Genomic DNA, 14,754 nt, shown 5'->3' on the forward strand with positions numbered 1-14,754 from the left:
TTACAGTACCTGCAGGTTTGATTACATGTGGCTGCCGCCATTTTGAGACAACAGCCAGGCCCCATAGGACCCCTGGCCCGACTGACTGAGCACGATCTCCAGGATCCCTCAGCCCAACTGATCACTCCTTGCCTCTGGGACTCTCAATTGACTGACTGCTTCCTGCCGCCAGAACCCCCAGACCAACTGACTGCGCCCTATCACCAGGACCCCAGACTGACTGATTGCACTTGGCCTCCAGGATCCCACAAACACACCAAACACACCTGACCTCCAGGACCCCTGCCGGACCAACCGCATCCTGTCTCCAGGACCTCCAGTTGACCACGTCCACCCCGAGCTGCAGCTCCCCATTTGCCAACACATTTCAAAGTCAGAGCGGCCATCTTGGATAATCCTGGAAGCCGTAGCTCCAATCTTTGGGTGGGGCAAATCCCATCCTGTGACACCTGCTGGAGGCTTGAAGCTCATTGTCAGGTACCTCTCATGCATCAGGCTACTGAACACTGGGAGGTTTCATTACTAGATGACTGTTATACAGTAGATTTTCTTTTTTCTCCTTTTTAAAAAATTTGTTTTTATTTCCTTACTTTTCTTGCTCTCTTTTCCTTTTGTTTACCTGTTCCCTCAGAGTCTCTTTCTCCTTTTTTTGCATGCTAACATCCGATTTCTTTTGATTACACTCTCACACTTTCTATTTTCTAGAACTTCTGTATATTCTTTTCTTATCCCATTAAAGGCCACATTCTACATCCCTCTGCATCCTCTTTGTCCTCCATTAGAAACTGCAGACCTTACTGCAAACCTGTTTGTTTTACTGAAGATAATATTTGAACTCTTTTTGTTTACTATGACAATTTTGTTATTGTTCCCATAGGGGTTATTTGGTCTAGGATTGCATAGTGTCTGATTTGGGCACTGCTAATATTGATCTCCCCTTAAAGAAAGGGTTTTGGAAACCTATAGGGCCACTGTAAGCCTATAGGGGGAAATCTGCAATACCCCAGATCTGCACTGCTACAGGGAAAGATACATGAACAACATGAAAAAACAAGGGAAGAAAATGATCCAAACAACTATTGATTCTATATTAATAGAATCCAATGACAGTATGTTAGAAGAAATGTCAGAAAAGGACTTCAGATTATACATGATTAAGATGATTCATGAAGCAAAGGATGAGATAAGAGAACAAATGCAGGCAATGAATGATAATACCAATAAGCTGAAAGAGCACCTGCAGGAAGCAAAAGATCATTTCAACAAAGAGATAGAGATTCTCAAAAAAATAACCAAACAGAAATCCTTGAAATGAAGGAGACAATAAACCAAATAAAAAACTCAAAAGAAAGCATCACCAAAAGACTAGACCACTTGGAAGACAGAACCTCAGACAATGAAGACAAAATATTTAATCTTGAAAATAAAGTTGCCCAAACAGAGAAGATGGTAAGAAATCATGAACAGAATCTCCAAAAACTATGGGACATCATGAAGAGACCAAATTTAAGAAATATTGGGATTGAGGAAGGCACAGAGATACAAACCAAAGGAATGAACAACCTATTCAATGAAATAATATCAGAAAATTTCCCAAACCAGAAGAATGAAATGGAAAATCAAATACAAGAGGCTTAGAGAACACCCAATACACAAAATCACAACAGATCCACACCAAGGCACATTATAATGAAAATGCCTAACATTCAAAATAAAGATAGGATTTTGACGGCCTTGAGAGAAAAGCATCAGATTACATATAGGGGGAGACCAATACGGATGGCAGCCGACTTCTCAACCCAGACTCTAAAAGCTAGAAGGGCCTGGACCAACATATTTCAAGCTCTGAAAGAACATGGTTGCCAACCAAGAATCCTATACCCAGCAAAAATAACCTTCAGATTTGAAGATGAAATAAAATCCTTCCAGGATAAACAAAAGTTAAAAGAATTTACAAATAGAAAGCCTGCACTACAGAATGTTCTCAACAAAATATTCCATGAGGAGGAAATGAAAAACAACAATGTAGGTCAGCAAAGGGAGGAACTACCTTAGAGAAAAATCACTCAAAGGAGAAACCAAGCCAATTTAAAAACCAAAAATAAGTCAAATGATTGGGAATACAAATCATATTTCAATAATAACCCTGAAAGTTAATGGCCTAAACTCATCAATCAAGAATACAGTTGACAAATGGGCTAAGGAAATGAATAGACACTTCACAGAAGAAGATGTACAAGCAATCAACAAACATATGGAAAAATGTTCAACATCTCTAGTAATAAGAGAAATGCAAATCAAAACCACCCTAAGATTCCATCTCACCCCAATTAGAATGGCAATTATCAAGAATACAACCAACAACAGGTGTTGGCGAGGATGTGGGGAGAAAGGTACACTCTTACATTGCTGGTGGGGCTGCAAATTAGTGCAGCCACTCTGGAAAGCAGTGTGGAGATTCCTTAGAAAACTTGGAATGGAAACACCATTTGACCCAGCTATCCCACTCCTTGGCCTATACCCAAAGGACTTAAAATCAGCATATTACAGAGATACAGCCACATCAATGTTCATAGCTGCTCAGTTCACAATAGCCAGATTGTGGAACCAACCTAGATGTCCTTCAATTGATGAATGGATAAAGAAAATGTGGTATATATATACAATGGAATATTACTAGACATAGACTGGCAGAATGGATTAAAAAGAAAGACCCAACAATATGCTGCAAGAGACTCAATTCATAGAAAAAGACATCCACACACTAAAGGTGAAAGGATGGGAAAAAAACTACGATGCACATGGACTCAGTAAAAAAGCGGGAGTTTCCATCCTTATATCAGATAAAGTGAACTTCAAGCCAAGTTAGTCAGAAGGGATAAAGAAGGACATTTCATACTGCTTAAGGGAACCATAAATCAGTAAGACATAATGATAGTAAATATATATGCCCCAAACAATGGTGCATCCCTGTATATCAAATGAATCCTTCTCAATTTCAGGAATCACATAGACCACAACACAATAATCCTGGGTGACTTTAATGCACCGCTGTCACCACTAGATAGATCTTCCAAACAAAATTCAACCAAAGAAACCATAGAACTCAATAACAAATCAATAACCTAGACTTAATAGACATATATAGAATGTTCCATCCATCAACAAGCGATTCACTTTCTTCTCAGAAGCACATATAACCTTCTCCAAAATAGACCATATGTTATGCCACAAAGCAGCCCTTAGGAAATGCAAAAAAATAGAGATACTGCCTTGTGTTCTATCAGATCATAATGGACTGAGAGTAGAAATCAATGACAAAATAAAAAAGAGAAATTATTCCAACACCTGGAGACTAAATAATATGCTATTGAATGAAACATGTATAACAAAAAACATCAGGGAGGAGATAAAAAAAAAATTCTTAGAGGTGAACAAGAATGATGATACAACATATCAAAATCTCTGGGACACTATGAAAGCAGTACTAAGAGGAAAATTCATTGCATGGAGTGCATTCCAGAAAAGAATGAAAAGTCAACAACTAAATGACCTAACATTACAGCTCAAAGCCCTAGAAAAAGAACAGAATAACAGCAAAAGTAGTAGAAGACAGGAAATCATTAAAATCAGAGCTGAAATCAATGAAATTGAAACAAAAGAAACTATTCAAAAAATTGACAAAACAAAAAGTTGGTTATTTGAGAAAGTAAACAAAATAGACAAACTCTTAGCCACTCTAACAAAGAGAAGGAGAGAGAAGACTCAAATTACTAAAATACATGATGCAAAAGGAAATATCATGACAGACACCACTGAGATACAGAACATAATGAGAAGCTACTTTGAAAATGTGTATTCCAACAAAATAGAGACTAATGAAGACATTGACAAATTTCTAGAGACATATGCTCCTCCCAAACTGAACCAGGAGGACATACACGGTTTAAACAGATCAATATCAAGCAATGAAATAGAAGAAACCATTAAAAATCTACCATCCAAGAAAAGCCCAGGACCAGATGGATTCTCAGCCGAGTTCTACAAGACCTTCAAAGAAGAACTCATTCCAATACTTCTCAAAGTATTCCAGGAAATAGAAAAGGAGGGTACCCTACCGAACTCATTTTATGAAGCTAATATCACCCTCATACCCAAACCAGGAAAAGACACATCAAGGAAAGGAAATTTTAGACCAATATGCTTGATGAATGTAGATGCAAAGATCCTTAACAAAATATTGGCAAACCGTATCCAAAAACATATTAAGAAAATTGTGCACCACAATCAAGTGGGGTTCATCCCTGGAATGCAAGGATGGTTCAACATTCGTAAATCAATAAACATAATCCATCATGTCAATAGACTTAAGGATAAGAATCATATGGTTATTCAATTGACGCAGAAAAAGTGTTCGACAAAATACAATACCCCTTTATGCTCAAAACACTAGAAAAAATAGGGATAGTAGGAAAATACCTGAACATTGTAAAGGCTATTTATGCTAAGCCCATGACCAACATCAATCTTAATGGAGAAAAACTGAAACCATTCCCTTTAAAAATGGGAACAAGACGGGGATGTCCTCTGTCACCACTTCTATTCAACATTGTCCTCGAAACTCTAGCCAGAGCAATTAGGCAGACTAAAGATTTTGAACGGATATGAATAGGAAAAGAGGAACTTAAGTTGTCACTATTTGCGGATGACATGATTCTACATTTAGAGGATCCAAAAACCTCCTCCAGAAAACTTCTAGACCTCATCAATGAATTCAGCAAAATAGCGGGCTATAAAATTAACACGCATAAATGTAAAGCATTTTTATATGCAAGCGATGAAACAGCTGAAAGGCAAATGAGGAAAACAACCCCATTTGCAATAGCCTCAAAAAAAAAAAAATAAAATACTTGGGAATCAATCTAACCAACGAGGTAAAACATCTCTACAATGAAAATTACAAAACATTGAAGAAAGAAATTAAGGAAGACCTTAGAAGATGGAAAGATCTCCCATGTTCTTGGATAGGCAGAATTAATATTGTCAAAATGGCCATACTACCAAAAGTACTATACAGATTCAATGCAATTCCAATTAAAATTCCAATGAAGTACCTTGCAGAAATAGAGCAAGCAATCATGAAATTAATCTGGAAGAATAAGAAACCCAGAATAGCTAAAGCAATCCTTAGCAGGAAGAATGAAACAGGGGGTATTGCAATACCACAACTTGAACTATACTACAGAGCAGTAGTAACAAAAACAGCATGGTATTGGCACCAAAATAGACAGGTCGATCAATGGTATAGAATAGAGGACACAGACACAAACCCAAATAAATGAAATTTTCTAATACTAGACAAAGGTGCCAAAAATATGCAATGGAGAAAAGATAGCCTCTTCAACAAATGGTGCTGGGAAAACTGGAAATCCATGTGCAACAGAATGAAACTAAACCCCTATCTCTCACCCTGCACAAAACTCAAATCACAATGGATCAAAGACCTTGAAATCAGACCAGAGACCCTGCATCTTATAGAAGAAAAAGTAGGTCCAAATCTTCTCCTTGTTGGCTTAGGATCAGACTTCCTCAACAGGACTCCCATAGCACAAGAAATAAAAGCAAGAATCAACAACTGGGATAGATTCAAACTGAAAAGCTTTCTCTCAGCAAAGGAAACTATCAGCAATGCGAAGAGAGAGCCTACAGATTGGGAGAATGTCTTTGCCACTCATACTTCAGATAAAGCACTAATTTCCAGAATATATAAAAAACTCAAAAAACTCTACACGAAGAATACAAAAAACCCAATCAACAAATGGGCTAAGGATATGAACAGACACTTCACAGAAGATCTACATGCAATCAACAAACCTATGAAAAAATGTTCACCATCTTTCGTAATAAGAGAAATGCAAATCAAAACTACCCTAAGATTCCATCTCACCCCAATTAGAATGGCAATTATCAAGAATACAAGCAACAATAGGTGTTGGAAAGGATATGGGGAAAAAGGTACACTCATACATTGCTGGTGGGGCTGCAAATTAGTGCAGCCACTCTGGAAAGCAGTATGGAGAGTCCTTAGAAAACTTGGAATGGAGCTAACATTTGACCCAGGTATTCCACTCCTTGGCCTATACCTAAAGGACTTAAAATCAGCATACTACAGAGATACAGCCACATCAATGTTCATAGCTGCTCAATTCACAATAGCCAGACTGTAGAACCAACCTAGATGACCTTCAATTGATGAATGGATAAAGAAACTGCCGTATATATATATATACAATGGAATATTACTCAGCTATAAAGAATGATAAAGTTATGGCATTTGTAGACAAATGGTTAAAATTGGAGAATATCATGTTAAGTGAGATAAACCAATCTCAAAAATCCAAAAGGCGAATGATCTCTCTGATAAGTGGATGATGACACATAATGGGGGGAGGGAGGGGGGCAAGAATGGGGGAAGGAAGGACTGTATAGAGGGAAAAGAGAGGTGGGAGGGGTGGGGGAAGGAAAAAATAAAGGAATGAATCAAACATCATTACTCTATGTAAATGTATGAATATGCAAATGGTGTGCTGTTACTTCATGTACAAATAGAAACAACATGTATTCCATTTGTTTACAAAAAATATAAATTAAAAAAAAAATAAAAGAAAAGGAAGAGCCCTAAACTATATCACTTTTCTGAAAACATTTCTTCTCTGTGCTTCAGAAATACATAAAAATTAAATCTGCTGTGTCTTTTTGGAATTATGCATAAGATAGAGGTCTCAGAAAATATATTAATTAATCATGTCATTATTCTTCATTAAATGGGTGAGTCATTTAAATTGGGAAAAATAGCTAGCATAGTGGTGTACCTGTAATCTCAAAGACTTGGGAGGCTGAGTCAGGAGGATCAAGAGTTCAAAGCCAGTCTCAGCAATTTAGCAAGGCCTTAAGTAATGTAGTGAAACTCTATCTAATAATAAAATATAAAAAGGGCTGGGGATGTTGCTCAGAGGTTAAGCATACTGAGTTCAAGCCCTGGTATCAAAAAAAAAAAAAAAAATTAAAAATTTACAGAGTAACAACTTGGTCATCAGTTAACTTCATATCTGGTTGGTCACCAAATTTTATATATATCTGCCTCATAAACAAGTAAATAAGTTCTTAAATAATATTTCTTGTGTCATTATTCTCACAACCCTTTAACTTCCCGTGTATGCAACTTTTTTGGTGCTTTGTCTGTGTGATTATATATCATCTGCTTCCCTTGCCATCTCTTTTCAATGTGTTTTGCATCCTGACCATCACAGTGATTTTAGAAAATACAAATATAATACTTTAAGTCAAGTATTAAAATCAATAGTCACTCATTTGTTCATTCTACCTATTGGTTATTTATTCAAATATTCTATATAGTTTTGAGGTAATACCATGCATTAGCCACTCTAGATATTACTATGTGGAACAAGACATAAATTATATAATATTAACAACATAAAGAATTCATATAAAAGGTTAGCATGAAACAGAAGGCTCTTAATAATCTCACATGGTTATCTGGTTCTATTTAACTCCCCTCTGAACTTTATTACCACTGTCAGATAATGTGAGCAATGTTGGGGATATGACTGTGTATGTACATGCACTTCTTCCTTTTCCCCCTGTGTACAGAACACCACAAACCTTAGACAAACCACACTGTGAGTCATTTTAAGATCCAAGGGAGTCTTGAAGTCTCTCTAGAATTTCTGAGTTAGAAGAAATAAAGGACAGGACAGTTTATGTCAAGAGCCCCCTTCCCCCAAAAAAAGAAAAAAAAAAAAGGAAAGAGAATTTTCTTGTCTTTAGGTAGCTAGTACATACTTGAGTATGCTTTTACATCTAAAACCACGAAGATTAACTTTTGCATGCATTGTTTTATAAAAAAAAAAGGAAGTGGTTTGGTTGTTTCCAACTAAATATCCATTCCAAGAGCAATTGAGAATGACCAATGTCTTCCATACCAGTGAAAGTAGACTATATCTCACTATCTACATCAAAATGTTGGAATTTCCCTCCTAAGTTTACTGAAAGACTTACACGAAGCAAATTTTCCAATCTGTGTTGCAGAAATTAATTAAGTACTATATTTTAGATACTTCTCATTAATATCATGCATAATTGCATGTATCTTGACCAGTATTTTGGGGAAAAATATTTGTAATTTTGTATACGTAATATCTGGTTATCAATCAAGACAGTGGGATCCGAATCTAAAGACGCCAAAAGATAACCTGATCAGTCTCCTAACATTTCACAACCTACAACCATTGGTTATTCACAGAATTCATAAGAACTATAATAACTTTTAAAGTGTTTCCTGTGTTCCCATAAGTTAAGTACTTTGCAAACTTTTATCATGCTTAAAATTTGCACTCTATGATATATGGACATATTTAGCCTAATAGAAAGTTAAAAATTCTAAAGTTTACAAAAATTAGGAAATATAATAGCTGAAGAAATCAGGAGAGGTTCAAGCTTATATGATACTAAAGTCAGGAATGTTAAACAATTAATCGAATAAAATTCTTTTAGCATTTGCAATTTCTCTGTTCTATTAAGGTAATTTTGAACAGGAACAATTTAATTGTTAAATCATCTGAGTTATAAAATTTTTGCTCATACTGTTTTTTAATGATATAACCTCTTTACTGCTTGTCCATATTTAGTATTTATGGAATATCATCTAATGGGAATTTCCCCTAAATAAAATTGAACCACTGGACTGGTTCAAGTGTCTAACTTTCTTGTGCATTTTAATAAAACATAAAACTTAAACTCAGCAATCTTTGTCTAGGAATCTTGATGATAAGAAGATGCTATAAATAAATAACTGGTCACAGCTTACAAAATGAAAAGTGACAGCATTTAAAATAATGATTTTCTTTGAGCTGCTTGTCTGTAATTATTTTTAAGATATTACACAGGGGACTAATTAGGTACAAGATACCACTAGGGATACAAACATGAACAAGATTGATTAATTGAGCTTTTAAAGTTCCTGGGAATAGGAAAATGAATTAGATTTTCAAGAATTGACTACTAGACTTGTTTTCTAAATAATGATTTAAAAGAATGACAAACTAAATTTATGTTTCTTATCTTTGAATCATAAAATTCTCAGCTTCTGCCTTTGTATTGACATAATTTGTGAACTAAGTTGAAATACATGCCTGACAAAAATGTAAATATTAATAAAATCAGAAAATATTTAAAAATAAATTCAACTTTAATTTGTGTCTATTGTGAAGATAAAATTAGGAAATTCTTTATCTATACATATTCATTTCCCTGTTTTCTTCCACTTATCAGTCTTTAATTAAGAAGAAAAGAATAATTGTCACTCACTGTTGTCACTGAGACCCAAATAAGTACCATCAAAAATAGTTTCCTTGGTCCTAAATTTTTTTAAGTATCTGGAATAGTTGATGTTAGTCATTTTCTGACTTTTTTACTTTTTAAATTTTGGGAGGATTGATTTCAGAGTCTCCTGCATGCTAGGCAGGTGATTTGCCACTAAGCTATATCCCCGGTCCCTCTTATTTTTTATTTTATTCTGAAAGAGGGTCTTGCAAAATTCCCAAGCTGGCCTCAAACTTTTGATCCTTCTACTGAGCCTCCAGAGTAGATGATCTTATAGGAGTGTACCACCATGCCTGACTTCCATTCTCTGCCCTTCTTGATCCCCTCCTGTACTATGGCTAACAGGCCATCACTATACAAATTTTACTTTTCTCCACTGAGCTTTCAATGACTATTCAGTCATTCAGTCTGGAGAAACAAAGACAGATGGCCTCTGGAAACTTGATAATTTTCCTTTTTTACAGTCTACAAGTAAGTCATTGGATCTGAGTAAACTCAGTGAATCCAAATAGCACTTCACAATAACAAACTGCAGAGCTTCCCTAACTCCCCTGCTTTAAGACCATTCATTTCCTTGACCAAAAAGAACTCCCTGTTATAAGTACAATAAGTTATTCCCTTATTCTCATTTCCATAGTCCTTCTAAATAGGTAGAAATAGTATACTTTGGTGTCCCTGGCTTTGAGACTATTTTTTGGGGGGGTAGGGGTGGTAACCAGGGATTGAACCCAGGAGTACTTAACTACTGAGCCACATTTCTTCATGATACTGAGAAAAAATATAAAACTACAATCATTCATTCTCAATATTAGTATTTTGAATAGTGGCAAAGCCACAAAAACAAACAAATAAAAACAGGGCACATTCTAACTCTTTAGTCTTTCATTTTCTATGTCTAAATATCTTAATTTAGTTTGTAGAAAGAGCATAAATATTATAGTTTTAAACAAGAATCTAAAATGATTATCATTGAGTAGTATAAAGACCCCAGATTTTAAGAAAATACCTTATGATGTCTTTTATTCATTTACTTCCCAATTGTATTCTTCACTAATTTTTTGTTACTGCTATGGTATATTCACTATTCTCCAGACACCATAAAAATTCTCTTCCCCAAAGTTTTCCTTCTAATGTTCTCCCTGAATCCTTTCTTCCTTCTCCCACTTAGCCTAATCAGAATAGATCAACTTATACAAAACCAGTTATTATTTCAAGTGTCCATTTCCTATCTCAATCAAGAAGCTCTTTAGTCTACCATGGAATCTCTTCTCTTCGTCTCAAATTCTGCTTGTCTATATCTCTCATATATCAGTTGGCCATACACTTTTCCTAGCAGCTACATATTTTTTCTACTCAAGCGTCATAGCCTCTTTGCCAGAATATGAACACCTTATAATGATCTCATAATGTAGATAGTGTGATGGCATTGTGCCTATCAGAAGTTGAACATATATTGGTTAATTTAACATTTGTCATGATCTCTATGACATGAAAATAATGTTTCAGGGGTCATGTGACAGGAAACAAAATCATATTAGATATTCCCCAATATAAAAGTCATGTTTCTTATATAAATTATCTGATTATACATGATTGGAATTAAGGACACTAGTTTTAATGAAAGAATAGTAACAATTAGAAGATGATCCGGAAGACTTTTACCAATCCATGTAATATAACCTAAGATAATAGCAGGATATCTCATTTTAGGATCAAAAGAGCTGAGTCCCAGTAATTCTTGGTGCTCCCAGTAATTCTTGCCACTTTTTTCTTGGAAATGCCCTAGATTCAGTTATTTGACTGTTTTTAGGCTTTTATTATCACTTCATATGTTCAACTCATTAAATGCCTTTAGATAAATCATACAATTCAGAGTTCACAAGATGAATTATAAAATTGTGATTCTATTAATTATTCCAGGTGGAAAAGCACATATTTTATCCAAAGCTATTCATGGTGAGATATGATTAGATATTAAATATAATCTTTCATACAAATAATAAATGTCAAAAAGGTAAGTTTGAAGGTCTGCAGGTATAGCTCAGTGGTAGAGTATGTGAAGCCATGTTTAATCTCCTTCAGTGTAATGGTTAATTTGAATTGTCAACTTGGTTGGATTAAGAGATGCGGATGATTAAGAGGCTTCTGGGTGTGTTGATGAGGGCTTGTCTAGGAATGACTGGAATGTGGAATAGTGAATTGAAGTGGAGATTCTCCCTAAGGGTGGGCAGCCCTGCCCAATAAGGAGGAACAAAAGTTTGAAAAACAAGGAAGCAGATGTAGATGCAAGCTCCACTCCTCTTGAAGGGTTCTTTTTTTTTTTTTTTTTTTTTTGGAATCAATGATCCCTTTTATTCCCCTTTTATTCCTCACTAGGACAAACCAATATGTAGGCAGTTTTCTTTGCTTAGACATAGAAGCAGTTTTAACAACTGGCCCTTGTGAAGCCACAATGTACCTAAAAGTACTAGGCCAAAGTTTATAACTTGTATAAAAATTCCACATCCCCATATTAGCCACCTCAAGATGAAAACAAATAACTCCCTAAATGTTAACTGGCTACAATGTACCTAAAAGTACTAGGCCAAACATTTATAACTTATATAAAAATTCCACATCCCTATATTGGCCACCTCAAGATGAAAACAAATAACTCCCTAAATGTTAACTGGCTCTACTCCCCTAATATTAAACATAAAAACCACATGGGAAATATAGAAATTCAAATAGAAGTAACATAAACCTGTCATAAATGATAAACAAAAAACTATTTGTGGGACGACATGAATGACAAATGGTCTACTGTGTAAATTTTAGAATGAGGCAGACAAAAGTTGGAAGTCCAGTTAATTTTCCCTTCCTTCTGCTTCTGCTTCGTCTCTTGGGTATCTGATGTCCACAATGTCAAGTTGTCTCTCAGTAATTGCATTATTAGCATGTGCTGTCTTTGTATGATTCTTCACTTAATGTATCAAGTTCAGCAATGGCTTCATCAAAAGCTGTCTTTGTAAGAGAGCAGGATTTCTCTGGTGAGTTCAGAATCTCATAATAGAACACAGAGAAGTTAAGGGGCAGACCCAATCTGATAGGATGTGTTGGCTGCATTTCTCTTTTGCTGATTTCAAAAGCTTCTTGGTAGGCTTGTTGTGACTGATCCGCAATCCCTTTCTTATCATCACCAGTAGGAACCTCAGCCAAGTATGGTAATAGTCTCCTTTCATTTTCAAATAGAAGACTTTGCTCTCTGCTTGTGAAGCATTGGGGATCAAGAATTTTTCCAAAAGAGACAGTACATCATTGCAGATATCACTTAGCTCAGTCTCAATTTTCTCTCTGTATTCTCGAGTCATCTGCTTTTTTCTCAGCAACTTTCCGTCTTTTCCTCATACTTGAGACAACCCTCCAAGATGGCATACGGGCTCCTACAACATTTTTATAAGCAACCAAGAGAAGATTCCTTTCCTCATTAGACAATTCAGCTCCTTGCTCAGACTTCATGCAGGCTGCTATGGCATCATATCGTTCAGCCTGCTCGGCTAGTTTGACCTTCTGCACCAGCTCATTTTTATCCATGACTGTATGTTGTGTCTGGAGTGGGTGGCAGCAGATGGACGGGGGCTCAGCAGTCTCTGAGCAGTGGTGGCAGCGGCAAGGCTGAGACTCTGTCCTGGATTTCACTGCTCACAGGCTATAGCTGCTCTGCAGACATGGCTCTTGATGGGTTCTTGATTGCTGCTTCAATCCTCTACGGATATTGGCCTCCCACTTCTTCACTCTTCCAAAGAAGACTCTGCCAGTGATTCTCCAGGTAGTTTCCACAAGCCTTGGTCTGGGACCTGGGTAGCACTGTTGGTCTTTCTTGATCAACAGTGGGCTTCTGTGTCTTGGACTGAACAGCTGCTGATGGCCATTGTGGACTATCCAACTTCTGGTAGTGTAAGACAATCTAATAAATCTCCTTGTAAATCATACTTCCTGTTGATTTTGTTCTTCTAGAGAACCTTGACTAATACAATCAGCAAAACCAAAACAAAAATGGAAAGCTGAGGAGAGGAATAAATCATCAAAAGCATTTCTTTGACAGAAAACACTATCACAGGGAATCAACATAATTTGCTATACAAATTCTATATTGTGCAGGCAAGAAAGTATTCACAATTGTCCCCTGAAATGCAACTTCTCTACCTCTATAATATTTATATGACCCTCTCAGATCCATCTTCAAATGTTATCTTTTCTGATGACCCACAGAGCACCTGGGATTCTGTAATGAAAACTGAGGCAATATGAAACCGAATAATATCAGATCCTTGCCTTTGAGAAGAAATCACAGGCAAGATGTAATTTCTCCCATGTGACAGAGACTATGTATCATTAATTAACCAAAATTGAATGACTTAAACTGAGTCTTCCAGAATAATTGGGAGTGGATCAGGAAAACAATGAAGGTCATTTTCAAAAGAGAGAACAAAGCAAGTAAAGACATTAAGGTATAGTTATTCCTTGAAATTAAGTGAAAATAACTCAATCAATATGCAAATTGAGAAAAGCAGTGACCTAGAAGATGTCTAGCAGAATTGAAAGGCCCACTAAAGTTGAGACAATAAATCTTCTGAAGGTTCTCTCTTATTTACATTCCTTTTTAATGCAACTTTTCTTGCACTTCATTTTCATTATTTAAACATAGTGCTGAAATTTAGTTTTGTCTAGTTAATGGGAATTTTTTTATTTTCATTGCAACAAAGAATCAGTGAGTTCAGCTCCTTATTAGTACTGCTCAAAATAAAACATGTAATTAAGAGAAAAAAAACTTACTATCCATTTGCCATAATGAATAAAACAAGTGAAAATAAATATAATATCTACACTCAGTCTTTAGCAAATTATTTTTAAAAAACTAGTGCTGCCTACTTTATAGTCAAGTCAAAATCTTGATTAAGTAACAACAGACTCAATGGCAAGTACTATAATCCATAAACAATAATAAAGACAATGTGATTTCAGCATAAAATTCTGCTAAAATGTCTTTTATGCATATGTTATCCACATGGTTGCCATAGTTGCTTTAATTTTCTATTCGGGAAATGACAATATTTCAGTTACATACATGATTTAACAGATTTCAGTCCTGTGCTAGTTTCATGTGCATTAAATAGGGTTTAGTTTGTTTCTGTTGAAGTAGGAGTTCTTCTTGAAGCAAGAGACATAGAGTTTCCATTGTGTGGTCCTGGAGTCTCATGATTAATCAAATGATTGCTACCCTAAGAAATAGCATATAAGTTTGCAAAAATATTTGATATTCAATAAATGATCTTGACTTTGAAAAATCATCTTAAATTTGGGCTAAAATAG

The 14,754-nt window shown here is 35.6% G+C and overlaps 1 protein-coding gene and 1 pseudogene across 1 annotated transcript in view; both read right to left on the bottom strand.

Moving 5' to 3' along the window:
* Window positions 1-14,754, bottom strand: part of Pcdh15 (protocadherin related 15) — a 942,952-nt gene that overhangs the window by 89,386 nt on the left and 838,812 nt on the right.
* On the bottom strand, window positions 12,170-12,975 carry LOC124984785 (14-3-3 protein zeta/delta-like; annotated as a pseudogene).

The sequence above is a fragment of the Sciurus carolinensis genome, chromosome 5 (genome assembly GCF_902686445.1).
Source record: "Sciurus carolinensis chromosome 5, mSciCar1.2, whole genome shotgun sequence".
Lineage (NCBI taxonomy): Eukaryota > Metazoa > Chordata > Mammalia > Rodentia > Sciuridae > Sciurus > Sciurus carolinensis.